We start from the raw sequence: 23,952 nt of genomic DNA on the forward strand, positions 1-23,952 counted from the left end.
TCTTTTATTTCATTGTTACATTGGCACTGGTAAATCATTCAGCAAATTTTTTCAAGGAAGTTTCTTATGTAATGCACTTTCATACCCCTTGCATATCTGAGAATATCTCTTGTAACAAAATGACAACTTAGCAGCATGTATAATTTTTGGTTTAAAATTATTTTCCCTTAAAATTTTATATATTTTGTTCCATTTTCTCCCAGCATTTGCAGTTGCAAAATCTAAGAGTGGCTTCACTTTTTCCTCTTTATAAATACCTGCTTTCGGTGCACTCCCTACTGAGGTCCCGAGTCACATGGAAAATGCCGAATCACCCCACTGCAGACAGGCAGGTCTGCCCACGCCCTACTGAGGTACTGAATCACACAGAAGACTCTGAATCACTCTGCTGCAGACAGGCAGCCACCTGGTTCCACATTACAAAAACAAAGAGGACACCAGACCACCAGACCAAGGTACTGAGTTCCACTGCTCCTGGCCCAGAGGTAGGGGCTTCTGTCTCGCCATCCCACTGCTCCAAGTCCAGAGGAAGGGGCTTCCCAACCACCAGCCCTCCTACTGCTCCCAACCCAGAGGAAAGGGCTTTTGGGCCACCATCCCTACTGATGCACCCAGCCCCCGTCCCACCTCTCCTAGCTCAGAGGAGGTAATCTGTGCAGCCACTAACAGCCCCCTGCCCCAGTCAAAATGGAAAACACATAAATAAGTCTTAAAACAAGACTTCCAGATCACCTAGAGCAACCCCAAAGGGAAATGAGATGAAACACTCTGATACTCAACCACCTGGACCCACTGAACTGGCAACAAAAGGGGATCTGGAAAAAATGAAATCAGAAATAATTTCTCAGATAACAGGAGAAATTGTGCCCCTAGTGCAAGACATGATTAATAAATCTAGAGAGGAGATCAGGAACATGATGGAATCCCAGCATAGGAAACAAATGGAATACATAAAACAGATGCAAATAGATTTACAGGACATGAAAAACTCCACTGAAAGTCTACACAGCAGAATGAGCCAATGTGAGGACAGAATTTCTAATATAGAAGATAAGATTGCAATTAGTAACCAGGAAAAGAAAAATTGCTTCAAAATTATAAGGGAACATGAGAAATCAATTCAGCAGCTGCTAGATGATGCAAAGAAGAATAACATAAGACTGATTGGGCTCAATGAAGAAACAGGAGAGAGTGGAGATGACATAAACAATCTCTTCACAGAAATAATGGCAGAAAGCAGGGGAAAAGAGCTTGACATACAGATAAGTGAGGCATATAGGACTCCAAATAGCCTTGATCAAAAAAAAAATCTACACATAGGCATATAATTGTTAGGATGCCAGAAACACAACAGAAGAACAAAGTTCTACAAGCAGTTAGAGAAAAGAAACAAATCACATACAAAGGAAAGCCCATCAGAATCAAAGCAGACTTCTCAACACAAACCATCAAGGCAAGAAGAGCTTGGAGTGACATATTCCAAGCCCTAAAAGAAAACAGCCTCCAACCCAGATTGATGTACCCTGCAAAACTATCTGTCAAAATGGATGGAGAAAGAAGATACTTTCATGACAAAGAGCACCGTAGGAACTTCGTGAATACCAAACCAGCTCTCCAAAGAATTTTACACAATAGCCTAGGAACAGACATTGAGGATCACAACCCCAGGAAGCAAAGCAGAATGAACCCATCTGGCATGACAAGAAATTAAATGTAAAGGGGGAGAACCCAACAAAAAGAAAAAGTCATGGCAATGACAAGTCAATATGTTTCAGTTATAACCATCAATGTTAATGGTCTCAATTCACCAATCAAAAGAAATAGACTGGCAGAATGGGTCAAGAAGCAAAATCCAACAATATGCTGCATACAAGAAACACACTTCATTCAAAAGGAAACTCATAGACTGAAAGTTAAAGGGTTGAAAACAATATTCCATGTGACAGGAACCCAAAAAAAAGCAGAAGTAGCTATCCTCTTTGCAGATCAAGTAGATTTCAAACCAACACTGATTAAGAGAGACGAAGAAGGACACTACATCCTTGTAAAGGGAACAATCCAAGAGGAAGAGATGACAATCATAAATATCTATGCACCAAACACTACTGCACCCAACTATATAAAACAAATACTAACGGACATGAAAAGTCATATATGCACTAATACAATTGTAGAGGGGGACCTCCACACCCCACTGTCACAAATAGATAGATCAACTAGACTACAAATAAGTAATGAAATACTAGAACTCAATCGAACTCCTGAACAAATGAACTTAACAGATGTTTACAGAATCTTCCACCCCACAAACTCAGATTACACATTCTTCTTAGCTGCACATGGGTCATTCTCAAAAATAGACTACATACTCACACATAGAACATGTTTAAGTAAGTGCAAAGGAATTGAAGTTATCCCCTTTATATTATCAGACCATAGTGTGATGAAATTGGAAATCCATAGTAAAAGAAACTCAAAAAATTTCATAAACACATGGAAATTGAACAACACACTTCTGAATAACCAATGGGTCACAGAGGAAATTAAAGAAGAAATCTGACAGTTCCATCAATTAAATGACAATGACAGTACAACATATTGGAATCTATGGAACACAATGAAAGCAGTCTTATGAGGGAAATTCATAGCACTGAATAATCATATTAGGAAAACAGAGTGTACCCAATTAAACAACCTGATGCTGAACCTCAAGCTTCTAGAAAAAGAAGAGCAGGACAACCCCAAAGCTCATACAAGGGAGGAAATTATAAAGATCAGAGGAGAAATCAATGCAATGGAGACTAAGAGAATGATACAAAAAAATCAATGAAGCCAAGAGTTGGTTCTTCGAAAGAATCAACAAAATTGACAAACCTTTAGCCAACCTAGTCAGAAAAAGGAAAGAAAAGGCCCAAATCCATGCAATTAGGAATGAAAAGGGTGAAATGACAACAGACCCAGCAGAAATCCAGAGGATCATCAATACCTACTTCCAGAACCTATACGCCAATAAGATGGACAACACAGAAGAAATGGATAGATTCCTAGATACATATGAATTACCAAAGTTGAACCAAGAAGACCTAAAAATTCTGAACAACCCAATATCAACCAATGAAATTGAAAATGTAATTTAAAACTTATCAACTAAGAAAAGCCCAGGCCCTGATGGCTTCACTGCTGAATTCTACAAGACATTTAGAGAGGAACTACTGCCACTACTGTTTAAACTCTTCAATGAAATTGACAGGGAAGAAATACTTCCAAATTCATTCCTGAAAGCAAGCATCACCTTGATCCCCAAAGCAGAGAAAGACCCAACCAAAAAAGAGAACTATAGGCCAATCTCACTAATGAACATAGATGAAAAAATCCTTAATAAAATACTGGCAAACAGAATGCAGAAGATTATCAAGAAGATCATACATCCTGATCAAGTGGGATTCATCCCAGGGATGCAGGAATGGTTCAATATATGAAAATCAATCAATGTAATATAGTATATCAATAGAGCCAAGGACAAAAACCATATGATTATCTCCATAGATGCAGAAAAAGCATTTGACAAAATCCAACATGCATTTATGATAAAAACCCTACAAAAAATTGAAATAGATTGTCTCTACCTCAAACTGATAGAAGCCATCTATGAAAAACCAACAGCCAATATCATACTAAATGGTCAAAAACTGAAATCCTTCACACTAAAATCAGGAACAAGACAAGGATGTCCACTATCACCACTCTTGTTCAATATAGTTCTGGAAACATTAGCCACGACAATTAGACAAGAGAAAGAAATAAAAGGAATAAAGATAGGAAATGAAGAAGTCAAATTGTCATTATTTGCAGATGACATGATACTCTATATAGAAGACCCCAAGAACTCCACCAAAAGTCTTCTAGACTTAATAACCAAATTCAGTCAAGTAGCTGGTTACAAGGTCAACACACAAAAATCAATAGCTTTCCTCTACACCAATGACAGATTCACTGAGAGAGAAATAGGGTGAATAATTCCTTTCACAATAGCATCCAAAAAACTGAAATACCTAGGAATCATCCTAACAAAAGAAATCCAAGACCTCTTCTCTGAAAACTATAGCACTCTGAAAAGAGAGATTAAAGATGATACCAGAAAATGGACAGACATCCCCTGCTCCTGGGTAGGAAAGATTAATAGAGTGAAAATGGCCATACTTCCAAAACTGCTATATAGATTTAATGCAATTCCAATTGAGATCCCAGCAGCATACTTCACGGACCTTGAGAAAACAATCCAAAAATTCATTTGGAACAAGAAGAGACCCAGAATAGCAAAAGCAATTCTAGGTAACAGGGACATGGCCAGGGATATCACAGTCCCCAACCTACAACTATACTACAAAGCTACTGTGATAAAAACAGCATGGTACTGGCAAAGAAACAGACTTGAGGACCAGTGGAACAGATTAGAAGATGTAGAAACAATGCCAGACACACTCAGCCATCTCATCTTTCATAAAGGAGCCAAACACCCTCACTGGAGGAAAGATAGCCTCTTCAATAAATGGTGCTGGAAAAATTGGGCTTCAACTTGCCAAAGATTAAAACTAGACCTGTATCTCTCACCATGCACTAAACTAAAATCAAAATGGATTAAAGATCTAAATATTAAAATAGAAACTCTGAACCAGTTGGAACAGAGGTTAGGTAGATCCCTTGAAGACATCGGTGTAGGAAAAGATTTTATGAACAAAACCTCAGTTGGACCTTTTCTTCCTATTTTAAAGGTCCAAAGGGGTAGGGGTAGTGGGAGGAGCAGGGGAAAGGAAAGAAAGGAAAGGAAAAAATGATGAGAAATGGAAAAAATGGAAATAAATTCTTTATAAATAGGGAAGGGTGGAGGGCATGAAGGGAGGGCTAGAAAAGAAAAAAAACAAAAAAAAAACCAAAAGAGCATTCAAAAAATGTTCACAGAGGAAGAAAAAAAACCCAAAACCCTCAGTTGCCCATGAACTAGCACAAACAATCAACAAGTGGGATCTCTTCTTATTAAAAGGTTTCTGCACAGCAAGAGAAACCACCAGCAATGTGAAGAGACAATCCACAATGTGGGAAAAAATCTTCACCTGCTCTTCCTCAGACAAAGGTCTACTATCTCAAATCTATAAAGAACTTAAAAACATCAGGCCTCCCAAATTTAAAGACCCAATCCAAAAATGGACATCTGAAATGAACAGACATTTCTCACAGAAACAAGTAGAAATAACAAGTAAATACATGAAAAAATGTTCAACATCACTGGTCATTTGAGAGATGCAAATGAAAACAATGTTGAGTTTCCACTTCACTCCACAAAGAATGGTTGCTCTCATGAAATCAACCAATAACAAATGCTGGCGGGGCTGTGGGGAAAGAGGAACCCTACTCCACTGCTGGTGGGAATGTAGACTGGTGCAAGCACTGTGGAAATCAGTATGGAGATACCTCAAAGAACTAGGACTGGAAGTCCCATTTGACCCTGCTATTCCACTGCTGGGGATCTTCCCCACAGAATTAAAAGAATCATACCACAGTGATATATGTGTGCCCATGTTCATAGCAGCACAGTTTGTGATAGCTAAAATTTGGAAACAGCCCAAATGCCCATCAACTGGAGACTGGATAAAGAAAATGTGTTTTTTTTTATAAAATGGAGTAGTACTCAGCCATCAAAAATGAGAAATTAGAGACATTTATAGCTAAGTGGATGCACATTGAGGCAATACTCTTAAGTGAAATAAATAGGACACAGATGTGTAAATACCGAATAGTTTCTCTGGTGTGAGAAACTGAAAGTGTAAATAAGGACTAAATGTATAATAGGTAATGTGAAATAGGAAGAAAAGGGGCAAAGGGGAAGGAAGTGGGAGGGCTAGGGGAAAGGATAGAAGAGAATGGGTTTAATATGAGAAAATGGAAAAATAGGAACAAAATTTTTGTAAATAGGGAGGAATGGAGGGGTTGAAGGGAGGGCTGGGCAAGGGTGAAAAATAAAAACCAAGAGAGACTATGTAAAGGTGCAAATTTCCAATGATGAATGTCATTATATTGTATACCTAAAATGTACCAATGATTAGAATGAATAATTGAAAATGTAAAATAGGAAGAAAAGGTCCAAAGTTGTAGGGGTAGTAGGAGGGGTAGGGGAAAGGAAAGAAGGGAAAGGAAAAATGATGAGAAATGGAAAAAATGGAAATAAAGTCTTTGCAAATAGGGAATGGTGGAGAGCGTGAAGGGAGGGCTAGGAATGGGAAAAAAAATGAGAACCAAGATGCATTATGTAAAGGTACAATTCCCAATGAGAAATGTAATTGTGCTGTATACCTACAATGTACCAATGAAAGAATTTAATAAAAAAAAATACCTTTTCTCTGTCTACATACTTGTCATGCAGGGTATCTTTTAAATTTTACAAGAAGAAAGAAACACCAAGAAATATCTTGGTGTTCTTTTTAAATTTCAAGGATAAAGAAAAAGTTTGAGGAATTCACCAGGAATTCACTTAAGAAAAGTCTGAGAGATTCACTTCAGAAAAACACTTTCTTTTCTTAAATCTCAAACTCAATGTCTTTGTGAGACAAGGCAATATTACTTTGCAGAAGCAGAGGAATAAATAAAAGAAAAATTCAAAGTCTAATTGGAAAGAATACTTGCTAATTTTTTCCCAAAGTTAATTCCAAATTTAATTTAACTTCAAATCAATTAAATTAATTAATTTAATTTCAAAGTACAGTAAGTGCCAAATGAAAAATCATCATGATATGCTATCTATAAATATTCGTACCATTTATCCTTTGTTTATTGTATATTGTGATATCAACAAGCACATATTAAGGCTAGCTTCACTCCCTGCTTATGTACATTGGGCAAATGGTTACCATCTCTAGGTCTATTTCCTTCTACTTCTGTAGTGGAAAATTCACAAAACTGGGGCCCAGATGAAATGAGGTACTGGCTGTAAAAGTTAAAGACAATTTCCAGTGCTCACTGTGCTCAGTGTGAGGCCTCTTCACTTACTGGGAGCCTCTTTTTGGGCACATACTGATGCTCAAGAAAAAAGGTGAAGGTAAATAAGACAAGTCTTCCATTTTGATGGGCCCTACACATAGCAGAAGAGATAGAAAACTACTTGGAACACTAAGGCAAGTGAGGTAAGTGTCAGGAGAGCTGTTGTGCACAAGGCAGAGAGAAGACTGATTCTGACCACAAGAAGTCAGAAGAGGTTTTTGTTTTTTTTTTTTTTTTTGGTACTGGGGATTGAACTCGGGTCCTTATGCTTGCAAAGCAGGCGATGGAACCACTGGGCTAAATCCCCGGCCCCGAAGAGGTTTGGTAATAATGATAACTTCTGAGCAGAATTGAGCCTTGAAATTTGCCAGATAGAGAATTGTGAGCAAGGAAAAGCATAAAGCCCTGAGACCTAATCATAGCTTGAGGAATAGCAGTTTTCAAAATATCACTTATATGAACAAGACCTGGGGATGAAACCTTTTTAATTCTTTGCTCTCGTGACTTTGCCCTTGGACACAGAACCTCTTTACTGTTTATAGCTGAAGCTAAAAGCTACTTTCAACCCTTGTACTCCTGCGTCATCTCATTAGCCAGCTGTGCCTTTTTAGAGAGCTAGGCTGCGGAGATGCAGGTGGCTCTGCACACAGTGTGTATGGGACCCAACATGTACCAACCACTCACTGACCAGAGTGCTGGACAATGACACTGCTAAAAGTCAGTCTCACTGAGGGGGACACAAAAGCTAAGACGGACATTTAAAAGGTTGCTACAATAAATTTCTAATTCAGTATTTCACAATGAACCACAATGACTTTAAACTTGTACATTTGAGATCCTTTTACACCAAGGTTGCATTTTCATACAGTAGGAATAATAAAAATCAGGCTTTATTAAGAAAATAAACCTCCAGAGCTATTGGAATTGTATATAAAGAGATAAGACAATTTTTATTAGGAAAAGTTTGAAAATTTGAAGTATTTTGGGGAGGGATGAGGGTGTTAGGGTGAGCTATGTCTGAGACTATAAATTTTTTTCCTCCTGCTTCAGCCTCCCAAAGTGCTGAGATTCCAGGAGCACAAACACACCCAACTTGAAGATCTGTCTATCTATCATCTATCTATCTATCTATCTGTCTATCTATCTATCTATCATCTATCTTGAAGATCTATCTATCATCTATCTATCTATCTATCATCTATCTGTGTACCATCTATCTGTACAAGTGTAATTAATGCCTTTTTTCTTTGACTGGTTTGAACTGATTAGAATGCAGTGAACTTCCTCGTGGTGCACAAACCTAACCCAACACAGGCAAGGATTCAGGTGACACTCAAATATCTATGGTTCAGGAGTAGAATGAGCAATGGCATTTGAATTATAATGAAACCTCAGGCCATATCAACTGGAAGTAATACTCTTCATTTTGCTTTATAGACATTGCCGTTGAAAGATCTGTCTACTGACAGACCTTACTTTTACCCTCAACTGGACTGTACTTCAGAAAATCTACTACAGTTTGATGTAAAGATATACACAGGCTGAAAGTGGAAGAATGGGAAAAGATACTCCATGGAAATGGCAACCAAAGGAAAGAAAGAGTGGTCCTACCTATATCAGACAAAACAGATGTTTAAGTTAGAAAGTGCCAGAGGAGAAAAGGAAGACTTTGTATAATAAAAATTGGTCAACATCTGGTGAAGAAATTGGACCCTTTTATCATATATATGATAAAATATGATACATTATATATCATATATATAATTTCTTAGAACACCAAATATATGAAGCAGATGTTGACAGAATTGAGAGGAGAAATGGTAAACAACAATAAGATATTCCAACACCCCATTTGCAGTAATGGATAGAATAACCTGCAAGAAGATCAATAAGGAAATAGAGATCTTGAACAGTAATACAGATCTAACAGACGCATACAGAACACCTACCCAATAGCAGCTGAATACACATTCTTGTCAAGCACTTACTGACACATGATGTTAGGCCACAAAATAAGAATGAACAAATTTAGCAAGATTGAAATCACACCAAGTATTCTTTCTGATCAAAATAGGGTAAAACTAGAATGAAGGAGTAAGAAAATGGAAGAGTCACAAATATGTATAAATTAAAAACACACTATTAAAGAGCTATGGGATCAAAGAAGAAATCAAAAGGGAAGTTAGAAAATATATTGGCACAAAAGAAAATGAAAATAAAGTATAGAAAAACTAATGGGGTGTAGCACAATCATTCCCAAGTAGCTTATGGGAATCAATTTTAACATTAAGAAGAAGAAAAATTTTAAATCAACAATTCAATATTATACCTGAAGGAACTAGAAAGATGAGAACAAACTAAGTCTAAGATTTCTCAAAAAATGGAAGCTACAATTCCAATTGTCCCAGCTGTTCCCCTTGTAGGTATCCTCCTGAAAGATTTAAAAGATATCATATAGAGTAGTAATGTATACCCAATTTTGTAACTGCACAATTCATAACAAATAAATCTTGGAAGGATCTTATATTTCCATTAACTGATAAATGGATAAAGAAAATGTGGTATTGAAGCAAACAGAGTACTTCTCACTCATAAAGAAGAATACAATTTAGTCACATGTAAGAAAATGGTTTCACCTCAAGAACATAAAGTCAAACGAATTAAATCAGGCACACAAGTCTAAATATCACATTTCTTTTATATGAAAATGATCTTTTGTAAATGTATCAAGGCTACACAATGGAAAAATATATTCTCTTCAACAAATAGTGCTGGGAAAATTGGATATCCAAGTGCAAAAGAATAAATATGTAATATACTGTTACAAATTTGACTTAAATGGATTAAAATCCTCAAAAAACCCCTGGAAATTATGAAACATCTAAAAAACAGAGCAAACATGCTTCATGATATTAAATTGGACAATAAAAGCAATAATCAACAAATGAGAGCACATCAAGCTTGAAACATTCAGACAAAAGAAATAGTGTATTGAAGGGGGAAGGAGAAAAATAAATGACATAACGAAGCTGACTGAATGGAAGAAAATTCTTGCAACCCATTTTCCAAATAAGCAGGTAATATCAAGAATATTTGAAAAATACCATATAGTCCAGTAAAAATAAGAGCATGCCTAAAAGATGGGAAAAGAATTTGGATAGACTTTTCTCCAAAGAAGATGGATAAATGGTCAGTAAGCATATAAAAAGATGCTTACCATCACTTATTATTAGGGAAATGAAAATCAAAACAGCAATCACATGTCACCCCACACCCATTAGGATGGTCACTATCAAAAGATAGAAAATAACAAGTCTTATCCAAGATATGAAGAAATTAAAATACTCTTGGTGTAATTGTGTAATGGTTCCACTAAAGAAAACAGTATGATAGTTTTATAAAAAAGTAAAAACTGAAGTACTTACTGATTCAGCAATCCTTCTTCTGAATATAGAATCAAAAGAATTGGAAACAATATCTCCAGGACACATATTTTCATTGTAGCATTATTTATAATAGCCAAGAAGTAGAAACAACATACAAGTCTACTAATAAATGAATGGATAAAAAATGTGTCTGCATACAATTAATTATTATTTAGCTTTTAAAAAGTAGGCAATGCTAGTCTATAATACATGTACAAAATTTGAGGATATTATGCTAAATAAAAAGCCACTAACAAAAGGATGAATACTGCTTGATGTCACTTATAAGAGTTATCTAAACTAATCAAACTCACAAAAACAGAGAGCAGAATTGTGATTGCCAGAATTGGGGCAAGGGAAAATGAGAATTGTTTTTAAAAAAAATTTATTGGGCATTTTAGGTATACAATATAATGACATTCATCATTGGAAATTTGCACCTTTACATAATCTCTCTTGGTTCTTATTTTTACCCCTTCCCCTGCCCTCCCTTCAACCCCTCCATTCCTCCCTATTTACAAAGACTTTGTTTCCATTTTCTCATATTAATTCCATTCCTTTCCTTCACCTCCCCTACCATCCCACTTCCCCTTCCCCTTTGCCCCTTTTCTTCCTATGTCACATTATCTATTATAGCTTTTAGTCCTTATTTATATTTTCAGTTTCTCACACTAGAGAAACTATTCAGTTTTTTTTTAAAACCACACATTTTCTTTATCATGTCTCCAGTTGATGGGCATTTGGGCTGTTTCCAAGTTTTGGCTATTACAAACTGTGCTGCTATGAACATGGGTGCACATATATCACTGTGGTATGATTCTTTTAATTCTTTGGGGAAGATACCCAGCAGGGGAATAGCTGGGTCAAATGGGACTTCTAGTCCTAGTTCTTTGAAGTATCTCCATACTGATTTCCACAGTGCTTGCACCAGTCCACACTCCCACCAGCAGTGGAGCAGTGTTCCTCTTTCCCCACATCCCTGGCAGCATTTGTTATTGGTTGATTTCATGATAGCAGCCATTCTTACTGGGGTGAGGTGGAATCTCAGCATTGTTTTCATTTGCATTTCAGTGATGTTGAACATTTTTTCTTATGTTTATTTGCTATTTTTACTTTGTCTGAGAAATAGCTGTTCATTTCAGATGTCCAGTTTTGGATTGGGTCTTTAAATTTGGGAAGTCTGATTTTTTAAAAGTTCTTTATAGATTCTAGATAGTAGGCCTTTGTCAGAGGAACAGCAGGTGAAAATTTTTTCCCACATTGTGGATTGTCTCTTCACCCTGCTGGTGGTTTCTCTTGCTGTGCAGAAGCTTTTTATTAAGAAGAGTTCCCACTTGTTGATTTTTTGTGCTAGTTCATGGGCAACTGAGGTTTTGTTCATAAAATCTTTTCCTACACCAATGTCTTCAAGAGTTCTACCTAACCTCTGTTTCTTGCCGGTTCAGCATTTCTGTTTTAATATTTAGATTTTTAATCCATTTCAATTTTAGTATAGTGTATGTTGAGAAATATAGGTCTGGTTTTAATCTTTGGCAAGTTAAAACCCAATTTTTCCAGCACCATTTATAATTTTTTTTGCTTAAATTCTTTTATTTGTATATTTTAGGTATACAATATGTTTACATTTATCATTGGGTATTTGTACCTGTATATGATATATCTTGGTTCTTATTTTTTCCCTATTCCCTGTCCTCCTTTCACCCCTCCACTCTTCCCTATTTACAAAGACTTTGTTCCCATTGTTTCCTTTTCTCATAATTTTTCCTTTCCCTTCTTTCTTTCCTCTTGCCCTCCTACTTCCTCTACCCCTTTGGACCTTTTCTTCCTATTTCAAATTATTAATTTTTCATTTTAAATCATTTTAATCCTTATTAACACTTTCATTTTCTCACACCAGAGAAACTATTTGGTATTTACACATATGTGTCCTATTTATTTCTCTTAAGAGTATAGCCTCAATATGCATCCATTTAGCTATAAATGTCTAGTCTCTCATTCTTTACGACTGAGTTGTACTCCATTTTATTAAAAAAAAAACCCACATCTTCTTTAACCAGTTTCCAGTTGGTGGGCACTTGGGCTGTTTCCAAGCTTTAGCCATTGAAAACTCTGCCGCTATAAACATGGGTGCACATATATCGCTGTGGTATGATTCTCTTCATTCATTTGGGAAGATACCCAGGAGGGGAAAAGTGGGTCAAACGGGTCTTCCAGTAATAGTTCTTTGAGGTAGAGGTATCTCCATACTGATTTCCATAGTGGTTCCACCAGTCTGTACTCCCTCCAACAATGGAGAAGGGTTCCTTTCTCCCCACCCCCCCACCAGCATTTGTTATTGGTTGACTTCTTGATAGCAGCCATGCTTTCTGGGGTGAGGTGGACTCTCAGTGTTGTTTTCATCTGCATCTCTCAAATGACCAGTGATGTTGAACATTTTTTCATATGTTTATTTGCTGCTTTTACTTCTTTGTCTGAGAAATGTCTGTACATTTCAGTTGCCCATTTTTTAATTGGGTCTTTAAATTTGGGGGGTCTCATTCTTTAAAGTTCTTCATGTATTCAAGATAGTAGTCCTTTGTCTGAGGTACAGCTGCTAAATTTTTTTTCCACATTGTAGGTTGTCACTTTGCTCTGTTGATGGTTTCTTTTGCAGTGCAGAAGCTTTTTAATAAGATGGGATCCCAGTTGTTGATTCTTTGTGCTAGTTCCTGTGCTACTGAGGTTTTGTTCATAAAGTCTTTTCCTATGCCAATGTCTTCAAGAGTTCTACTTAACTTATCTTCCAGCAAATTTAGTGTTTATGTTTTAACATTTAGATGTTTACTCTACTTTGATCTTAGTTTAGTGCATGGTGATAGGTATGGGTCTAGTTTTAATGTTTGGTAGGTTGAAATCCAGTTTTTCCAACACCATTTATTAAATAGGCTATCTTTCCTCCAGTGAGGATACTTGGGTTCTTTGTCAAAGATAAGGTGGCTGAGTATGTCGGGAGTTGTTTCTGGAACTTCTAATCTATTCCACTGATCCTTGGGTCTGTTTTTTTGCCAGTACCATGATGTTTTTATCACAATAGCTTTGTAGTATAGTTTCAAGTTGGAAATTGTGATTCCCCCCAGCCATATCTCTGTTGTCTAGAATTGCTTTTGCTATTATAGGTCTCTTCTGGTTCCAAATGAAGTTTTGAATTGTTTTCTCTAGTTCTGTGAAATATATTGTTGGAATTTCAATTGGCATTGCATTAAACCTATATAGTAGTTTTGGAAGTATGGCCATTTTCACTATATTGGTTCTTCCTACCCAGGAACAAGGGATGTCTTCCCATTTTCTTATATCCTTCTCAATCTTATTATTCAGAGTGCTGTAATTTTCAGTGTAGAGGTCTTTTGCTTCTTTTGTTAGATTGATTCCTAGGTAGTTCATTTTTTTGGATGCTATTGTGAAAGGAATTGTTACCCTAATTTCTCTTTCAGTGAGTCGGTTATTTGTGTACAAGAAGGCTATTGCTTTTTGAGTGTTGGCCTTGTATGCAGCTACTCTACTGAATCTGTCAATTAAGTCTGAAGTCTTTTAGCAGAGTTTTTTGGGTCTTCTACATCGAGTATCATATCATCAGCAAATAATGACAGTTTAACTTCTTCCTTTCCCATCTTTACTCCTTTTATTTCTTTCTCTTGTCTAATTGCTGTGGCTAATGTTTCCAGAAATATATTGAATAAGAGTGGTGATAGTGGACATCCTTGTCTTGTTCCTGATTTTAGCAATAAGGTTTTCAGTTTTTGACCATTCAGTATGATGTTGGCTGTTGGTTTTTCATAGATAGCTTAATCAAGTTAAAAGAAAGACTTTCTATTCCAATTTTCTGTAGGGTTTTTATCATGAATGGGTGTTGGCTTTTGTCAAATGCTTTTTCTGCATCAGTTGAGATGATTATATGGATTTTGTTCTTGGCTCTGTGGATATAGTGTATTACATTTATTGATTTACATATGTTGAACCATCCTTGCATCCCTGGGATAAATCTGACTTGGTGATGGTGTATGATCTTCTTGATGACCCTCTGTATTCTGTTTGCCAGTATCTTGTTGAAGATTTTTGCATCCATTTTCATTAGGGAGATTGGTCTGTAGTTCTCTTTTTTGGTTGGGTCTTTCCCCAGTTTTGGAGTCAAAGTAACACTTGCTTCCGGGAATGAATTTGGAAGTATTGCTTTCCTTTCAATTTCAATGAAAAGTTTAAAGAGTAATGGTGATAGTTCTTCTCTAAATGTCTTGTAGAATTCAGCAGTGAAGCTATCAGGACCTGGGCTTTTCTTTGTTGGTAAATTTTTAATTATGTTTTCAATTTCACTCATTGTAATTGGGGTGTTTAGAATTTCTATATCTTCTTCATTTAACTTTGGCAATTCATATGTGTCAAGGAATCTGTCCATTTCTTCTGTGCTTTCCATTTTGTTATAATAGAGGTTCTCAAGGGACGTATTGATGATCCTGCCTGCACCATTTATTAAAGAGTATATCTTTCCTCCAGTGAGGGTGTTTGGCTCCTTTCAAATATGAGCTGGAGGATTGTGTCTGAAGTTGTTTCTTCATCTTCTAATCTGTTCCGCTGGTGTTCAGGTGTGTTTCTTTGCCAGTACCATGGTGTTTTTATCACAGTAGCTTTGTAGTATAGTTGCAAGTTGGGGGTTGTGATACCTGCTGCCACATCTTAGTTGCCTAAAATTGTTTTTGCTATTCTGAGTCTCTTCTTGTTCCAAATGAACTTTTGGATTTTTTTCTCAAGGTCCAAGAAGTATGCTTCTGGGATTTCAATTGGGATTGAATTGAATCTATATAGCAGTTTTGGAAGTATGGCCATTTTCACTATATTGATCCTTCCTACCCAGAGAAAGGGATGCCTTTCCATTTTCTGATATCCACTTCAATCTATCTTTGCAGAGTGCTATAGTTTTCAGAGGAGAGGTCTTTGATTTCTTTTTTAGGTTGATTCCTTAGTATTTCAGTTTTTTGGATGCTATTGTGAAAAGAATTTTTTTACCTTCTTTCTCTCTCAGTAAGTCTGTTGCTCATGTAGAGGCAAGTTATTGATTTTTGTGTGTTGACCTTGTATCCAGCTACTTTACTGAATTTGGTTATTGAGTCTAGAAGACTTTTGGTAGAGTTCTTGGGTTCTTCTATATAGAGTATCATGTCATCACAAATAATGACAATTTGACATCTTCATTTCCTATCTTTATTCCTTTTATTTCTTTCTCTTGTCTAATTGGCATGGCTAATTTTTATATTGAACATGAGTGATGATAATGGACATCCTTGTCTTGTTCCTGATTTTAGTGTGAAAGATTTCAGTTTTAGTATGATATTGGCTCTTGGTTTTTCATAGGTGGCTTTTATCAGATTGAGGTAGAGACCATCTATTCCAATTTTTATAGGGTTTTTATAATAAATGCATGTTGGATATTGTCAAATGCTTTTTCTGCATCTATTGAGATGATCATATGGTTTTTGTCCTTAGCTCTATTGATATAGTGTATTACATTGATTGATTTGTGTATGTTGAACCATCCCTACATCCCTGGGATGAATCAAACTTGGTCAGGGAGTATGATTTTCTTGATGATCTTCTGCATTCTATTTGCCAGTATCTCACTGAGGATTTTTGCATCTATGTTCATTAGTGAGATTAGCCTATAGTTCTGTTTTTTGGTTGAGTCTTTCTCTGCTTTGGGGATCAAGGTAATCCTTGCTTCCAGGAAGGAATTCAGAAGTATCGCTTCCCTTTCAATTTCATTGAAGAGTTTAAAGAGTAACAGCACTACTTCCTCTCTAAATGTCCTGTGGAATTCAGCAGCGAAGCCATTAGGACCCAGGCTTTTCTTAGTTGGTAAGTTTTTAATTATATTTTCAATTTCATTGATTTATATTGGGTTCTTTTGAATTTTTAAGTCATCTTTGTTCAACTTTGGTAATTGACATGTATCTAGGAATCTGTCCATTTCTTCTGTGTTTTCCATCTTATTGGCATATAGGTTCTTGAAGTAGGTATGGGTGATCCTCTGGATCTGCTGTAATTTCATCCTTTTCATTCCTAATTTCATGGATTTGGGCCTTTTATTTCCTTTTCCTGATAATTTTCACTAAGGGTGTGTCAATTTTGTTTATTCTTTCAAAGAACCAACTCTTGGCTTCATTGATTTTTTTGTGTTGTTCTCTTACTGTCCATTGTATTGATTTCTGCTCTGATCTTTATAATTTCCTCCCTTGTATTAGTTTTCAGTTTATCCTGCTCTTATTTTTCTATAAGTTTGAGGTTTAGCCTCAGGTTGCCTAATTGGGCTCACTCTGTTTTCCTAATACGAGTATTCACTGCTGTGAATTTCCCTTATAAGACTGTTTTCATTGTGTCCCATAGATTCTGATACATTGTATTATCATTGTCATTTAATTGTAGGAACTGTCTGATTTCTTCTTTAATTTCCTCTGTGGTCCATTGGTTATTCAGGAGAGTGTTGTTCAATTTCCATATGTTTATGAAATTTTTGCAGTTTCTTTCACTATTGATCTCCAATTTCATCACACTGTAGTCTGATAATATGCAGAGAATAACTTCAATTCCTTTGCCCTTACTTAAATATATTCTTTGCATGAGAATGTGGTGTATTTTGGAGAATGACCCATGTGCAGCTGAAAAGAATGTGTATTCTGATTTTGTTGGGTGTAACTCTCTGTAAACATCGTTTAAGTTCATTTATTCAAGAGTTTGATTGAGTTCTAGTATTCTGTTGCTTATTTTTTTGTCTAATTGATGTATCTCTTTGTGACATTGGGGTATTGAGGTCCCCCACTACTATTTTATTAGTGCTTGTATGACTTTTATGTCTGTCAGTATTAGTTTTGTATAGCTGGGTGCACTAGTGTTTGGTGCACATATATTTATGATTGTTATCTCTTTTTCTGGATTGTTCCCTTTACAAAGATGTAGTGTCTTTCTTTGTCTCTCTTAATCAGTTTTGGTTGGAAATCCACTTGTCCTCCAAAGAGGATAGCTACTCCTGCTGTTTTTTGGGTTCCTTTTGCGTAGAGTATTGTTTTCCACCCTTTAACTTATAATCCATGAGTTTCTTTTTGAATTAAGTGTGTTTCTTGTATGCAGCCTGTTGTTGGATTTTGCTTCTTGACCCATTCTGCCACTCTATTTCTTTTGATTGGTGAATTGAGACCATTATCATTGATAGTTATAACTGATACATATTGACTTATCCTTGTCATGACTTTTTCTTTTTGTTAGATTCTCCCCCTTTGCATTTAATTTCTTTCATGCACAATGGGTTCATTCAGCTGGGCTTCCTGGGGTTGTGATCCTCATTGTCTTTTCATAGGATATTGTCTAAATTTTTTTGGAACTCTGGTTTGGCATTCACGAAGTTCCTAAGTTGCTCTTTGCCATGAAAGTATCTTATTTCTCCATCAATTTTGAAAGATAGTTTTGCAGGATACATCAATCTGTATTGGAGGCTGTTTTCCTTTAGGGCTTGAAATACTTCACTCCATGCTCTTCTTGTCTTGAGGGTTTGTACTGAGAAGTCTGCTGTGATTCTGAAGGGCTTTCCTTTGTATGTGATTTGTTTCTTTTCTCTCACTGCTTGTAGAATTTTGTTCTTCTGTTGAGTTTCTGGAATCTTAACAATTATATGCCTATGTGTAGATTTTTTTTGATCAAGGCTATTTGGAGTCCTATATGCCTCACTTATCTGTATGTCAAGCTCTTTTCCCCTGCTTGGGAAGTTTTCTGCCATTATTTCTGTGAAGAGATTTTTTTATGTCATCTCCACTCTCTCCTGTTTCTTCATTGAGCCCAATCAGTCTTATGTTATTCTTCTTTGCATCATCTAGCAGCGGCTGGATTGATTTCTCATGGTTCTTTGCAATTTTATTTTATTAATTTTGGGGGGGTACTGGGGATCAAACTCAGGACCTTGAACTTGCAAAGCAGGCAGCAGAACCATTGAGCTAATTCCTCAACCCTCCCTTACAATTTTAAAGATTTTTTTCTTTTCCTGGTCACTAATTTCAATCTTATCTTCTATATCTGAAATTCTGTCCTCACATTGGTTCATTCTGCTATGTAGACTGTCAATGCCTTTTTTAATCTCCTGGATTACAGTTACATCAGGAAGAATGGAATTAAAAAATGAGTCTTTCCCTACTAAATGCTTCTCAAAATGCCTTTACTTGTGTTTCTTTCCTCTCCTCTCTCCCAATACTGAGACTAATGTATTTTGTAGTTATGTACTTGCCACATGTTTCCTCTGCCTTTAGCAGAAACTCATTTATCTCATCTTCTAAACTAGGAGTCTTTTTGTTTCTCAGTTTTGGGGAGTGAAATTAATATTTCTATGTTTCAAATCACAGTGGAAACCTTACTTTGAACAAATCTCTTAACATCAGTATTTAAAAATATTGTACATAGAATTTTTTGAATTATTATGGAAAATTCCTGTGTACCCTTTTTCCATCTTGTCCTGAAATGTTTATCTTATAAAATCATAACATTTATCAAAATATTGTATTTATTAAAACTATTTAACATTGGTTACAATTCCATTAAATACAAACTTTATTTACAGTTGACCAATTGTCTCACTTAGAGATGATATCACCTTGTGAGAGCCAGAATGAGTATAAGTAAAATCTGTGATATACTAGAGCCTCAAAATCATTTGTCATGTATTGCTATTGCTTTTTAAACATTAAAATTGTCATTCCAAATATGGGACAGATAGCCATATAACAAGGCTGCAGAGTTCCTTTGGTGATTTCCAATGCACATGTGCTTGTCACTGTTTAGGATCAGGTTAAAAATAGTAGTGAGAGGAATTTGTCCATAGACTAGGAAAGGGCACCTCCAGGTGGTAGCCAGAGATACATGTAGCCTCCTGCTCACCATGGTATTGCAGCCCCAGGAACCAGTCACCAATGGCAGACAATAGTAATGGAGCTCATCTTGTGCAAAGTAGCTAAGCTGACAGCAAACAGACTGAAGGCTTTCAACATGCCAACCTGCACTATAAATTATTTTCCCATTTGAAAGGAAAGGGGAAAAATTCTATGGAGAGTAATCACATCCATTTTGGAAGAGAAGGGACAGAGAAGATACAGATCATGGTAATAACGTTCAGGGAGGGAAAAGCTTTGCAAGTTCATCCCTTTGAAAGAGCCCTGAGATAACAGGAGAGCAAGTATGGGGAATAAGAGGTACAAAGTCAGAACAAAAGAGAAGAGATGCAAAGGACAAGTAATCTCTTTTCAAAGGCAGGCCATGACAACAAACCAAAGATTGTTAATCAAAGCATACATGTAATCAACCACACACATAATAAAAATGCAAATTATATGGTCATTGAGTATCTGAAGATGCTCAGTTCTGATGGGAATGTGTTGTGGTTTATGTCTAGATGTCCCCCCAAAGCCTCATACATCCTTTTTCAAAGGTAGCTAAATCTCGAATGTGTGATGCTAGGATTAAGGATGTGTGATTACTAAACCACTACACATGAGTGATTGGTTTGGCACTGCTCTAATCCCAGTAGTCTGAATAAAATAAAAGGAGCAGAAAGACACTGTTGAAATCTCTTGTTGCCTTTTGTTACTTTGTGTGTGCCATGTTGTTTCTCCTCTGCCATGCCTGTATGCCATCCCCCCTGCCTTGGAGCCAGCTGATTATGGACTGAAACTTCTACAAACTATGAGTAAATAAGACCTTTCCCCTTTAACTTCAGGTGTCACATATTTTGTCTCAGCAAAAAGTAAGTAACACAGAGTGGAAACTTTGTAGCCCATTCACAGCAGGTGGTCACATTAAGAATAATTCTATCATAAAATCTAGGCATATCATTCCTCAATACTTATGGTAGATAGGTAGTCAGAAGAGAAGGCGAAATGAAAAGAAAAAGGAACAAGTAAACCAAATAATGGGACCTTGCAGGGACTGATAACATTAGTAGGTTATGAAGTGAGGGCTAAGATGAAAGAGAGACAGAGAAAGAATTTGAAAGCAATGTAAAATATAATCGATCCTGTGGCATATAACTTTCCACGTAAATAAACTGTATCAACTCCAAACTACTCCAATATCTGTGGTTATTTTCCATTCCCTGATATTCTGTAGCTCTTTTCTTAGCCCATTAACCTCTGCAGCTTCTTTCTAGTACATGTGGGAGAGCAGCTTTTAGCTAGTTTTTGGTAATATTGCAGAGCAGTATCTGCCCGTCTCCATAGCTACACTCCAAATAGATTAATTTTCTAAAATTTGACATAAGGTCAGTGAGATTACTGATAATTTTTGGCAGCATTTAATGGAAGAGCTCAGTAAGTAGGTTTTCACTAATATATGGAAGAGAAAAGAATAAAGGCAGAACAAATATCATGTAATGCACGTAAGAGAAATGATCTTCACTTTGTATCTCCAAACTAAAGATTGACAGAATTAAAGAGAAAAGCATAAACATAACACATACAAGACCAAAATGTGGTTCTTGACCTTCTGCTTAATTTAAGGTAATTGACGATATTTTTAGAATTACTTTCTTTAATGATTGTGTAACCAATAGCCTTGTTCCAATTCACATCTTCTCTACAATGCTTGTTTTTGAGGTATCGTAACCAAATGAGCTCAGAAGATGTACCCCTGAAAGAGAAAGTGAGGCCTTAACTCACCTATCAGTGCAGTAGGTTATAGATTCACTGATTCACATCACAGAAAGGAATTTCTAAATGTGTTAGTGAAAAGCATGGGAAGGTTTTTAGGATGAAACAAGAACACACTCAGAAGGGAGCATGAATGCTCATAGAAACATATTATAGTCTGAGTCTAGGAGTGTTCTTGTGCTTTTGAAGGTGTCCTGAAGAGATTGAGGATGTCTGCTCCTAGGATTTCATGTGGTTACTCATCTGGTGGACTAGGATAGAAGCCAAGACATTTGTATACACATGAAGTTTAGAGATATGGTACCCAGATAATAGCATGGCTTTCTAGAGGATGGTGGTCTGTGGGAGGCTCATTTTACTGGTGGAAAATACAGGCCCAATTTACAAGCTTATTGTATCTTTAAGATCCTTAGTATTTTTTTTTTTGAGTGAGCTTCCTGAAAGGGAAAATAGCATTTAAATTTGAATGACTGTTTCCTGAAGCCGTAGTTTTAAAAGTACAATTACAATTTTCCTTTTCTCCTTTTTACCTATTTTATTTCTTCTATCTTATCTAATTATTATTGTAAAATGAACAGATCCAGGTTATTTCCTGTGTTTCTAGGTCAGTAACTTACTTTTTAAACAATGGATATTAGTTAAAATTATTCAAAGATATTTTTCACATACTTCCATGTCAATTAGATGAAAGATTCTCTCCATATACTGGTTAAAAAAGCAAGCCTTTAAGCAATGTACATTATGCAGTTTTATTCTTTTGTAAAAATATGTATTTATAGGTTCTTAAAATTTTTGACAGTATATAAAACAAAATACTAAATGAGTATGTATGAATATTCTTGTATGTATACATTTTGAAATCTTTGTTTAGTAAAATCAGGATTATTTGCAAAAATTATATATTTTCTTTTTAGAAAATAAAAAATAAATTAGTTCAGTATGTTCATGTATTTAGAAGACCATTGGAAAGAAATCTCATGATGTATGCCTTGAGAATAACAATAGGAAGTTTTTCATAATTTCTTGTTCAGATTAAAATATGAATAAAGTATGATAGCTTTAAATGCATTACAATATACATTGTGTGGGAAGTGAAAGGATCTATCCTAAAGAATTGCTCTGATATTTTGATCAGATATATAGTTATATATTATTGCCTGGAAAGAAATTTTACACATGAATAAAAGTGGTATTGATAGACTTGCTTAGAGGAAGAGTTTGGATTTTTTCATCCTGATGCATTTTAACTGAATAAATAACCATTTAGCCATAGGAAAAACTTAGGGATTTATTGATAAAAATGGACAAGTAAGGGCATCAGTGACCCAGTTTCTTTATACTCCTAGACTATGTCGTGCTTGATGTAAACATCTTTCTCCAGCACATTATAGGATGGTTGCAGCAGTTCTAGGTATGATGGCTTCATATGATAGGTGCAAAGGCATTATGTTTCCCAACACAAAATTTTATAAAAGGCCAGAAATTTCTACACATGACTTACCTGCTTTTTTTAGACCAACCTAAAAGTAGGATGAGTACTGATAATATTTCCCAAGTGTATTGGCTGCATATGGGAGCTGACTGATAAATTAGAAAGCCACTGCATGAAAGAACGAATCCATGATACTAGAGTTATATTTATTTGGGGGATAAAATTGCTTTATTTGCCTCCTTGGGTACATATATGAGTAATATTAGAACTAACAGATATCTCTTCAATGACACTAATGTAAGTAATGCTAAACAACTCATGATATACTCTCTACCTCTCATTGTATCAGGGTTCTTTTCCTTTCTATTTTTCTGAACACTTATTAAAACATGCCTTTTAACATTTTTACCCATTTGGTGTGTAAATAGTGATATCTGATTATGATTTTGTTGTCATGGTTACTAATGAATATAAGTATTTAATTTATTTTATTGTCTGTTTTACTTCTATGTTGTATTTCTACAAAATCTTTTATTTCTCTATTGCAACAATTATTTTTCTTTATTCCTTTGTAAGTTCTTATACATTTTGTGGATTTGTATGCCATACTAGTGTATATCTATCTATACAGCTTTTTGTTTGTTTTTGTTTTGGTACTGGGGATTGAACTCAGGACCTTGTGTTTGCAGTGGCACTGAGCTAAATCCCCAGCCCTGGATCTATATAGTTTTAATACAGATGTTAATATTTGGGTATGGGGCCAGTCTCTCTCCACTCACTTGAACCTAGGCAACCCCCAGGGCCACCCCCCTTCACCTTTTTTCTAAGGCTCATCACTTAAAAACAGACAGAAATAACAAATTCCTAAAATTCCCGGGCAGAACACATGCATGTTAGACTCATTGGTTGACCAACAATGACCTTTCTTCACTCAATTTGTTGAGGGTTCATACCTATGGACTGGATCCCATGCATCCAGTTATAACTGAGTGAATTATGGGAAAGGACAGGTGCAGTAGATACAACTGAGATGACCCATTGCCCTATCTATCACATTATCACTCATGCCCTAAAAGACCCAGTGGGAGGCACCCTAGGTGGGGTGTACACTTCAAATCCTTAAGCCCAAGTTATTTCTTGTCTGTTCCATTTTCCTTTTCTACTGGCAGGAGACTACTCACCTTGAGCATACTTTCCACTCTTAACTTCATTAAATTTAGCTGCTTCTTCCTTACTGCTGTGTATTAATGTCCAATTCTTCCACCCATTGTACCAATTTTATGTATATATAATATATATAATATGTATGTGTATATATACTTTTGTATCATTTATATTATCCTTTTAATTTCAATTT

Source organism: Heterocephalus glaber, unplaced genomic scaffold (genome assembly GCF_053883595.1).
Source record: "Heterocephalus glaber isolate CG9 unplaced genomic scaffold, H.glaber_assembly_v1.0 deba00000621, whole genome shotgun sequence".
NCBI classification, from domain to species: Eukaryota; Metazoa; Chordata; class Mammalia; order Rodentia; family Bathyergidae; genus Heterocephalus; species Heterocephalus glaber.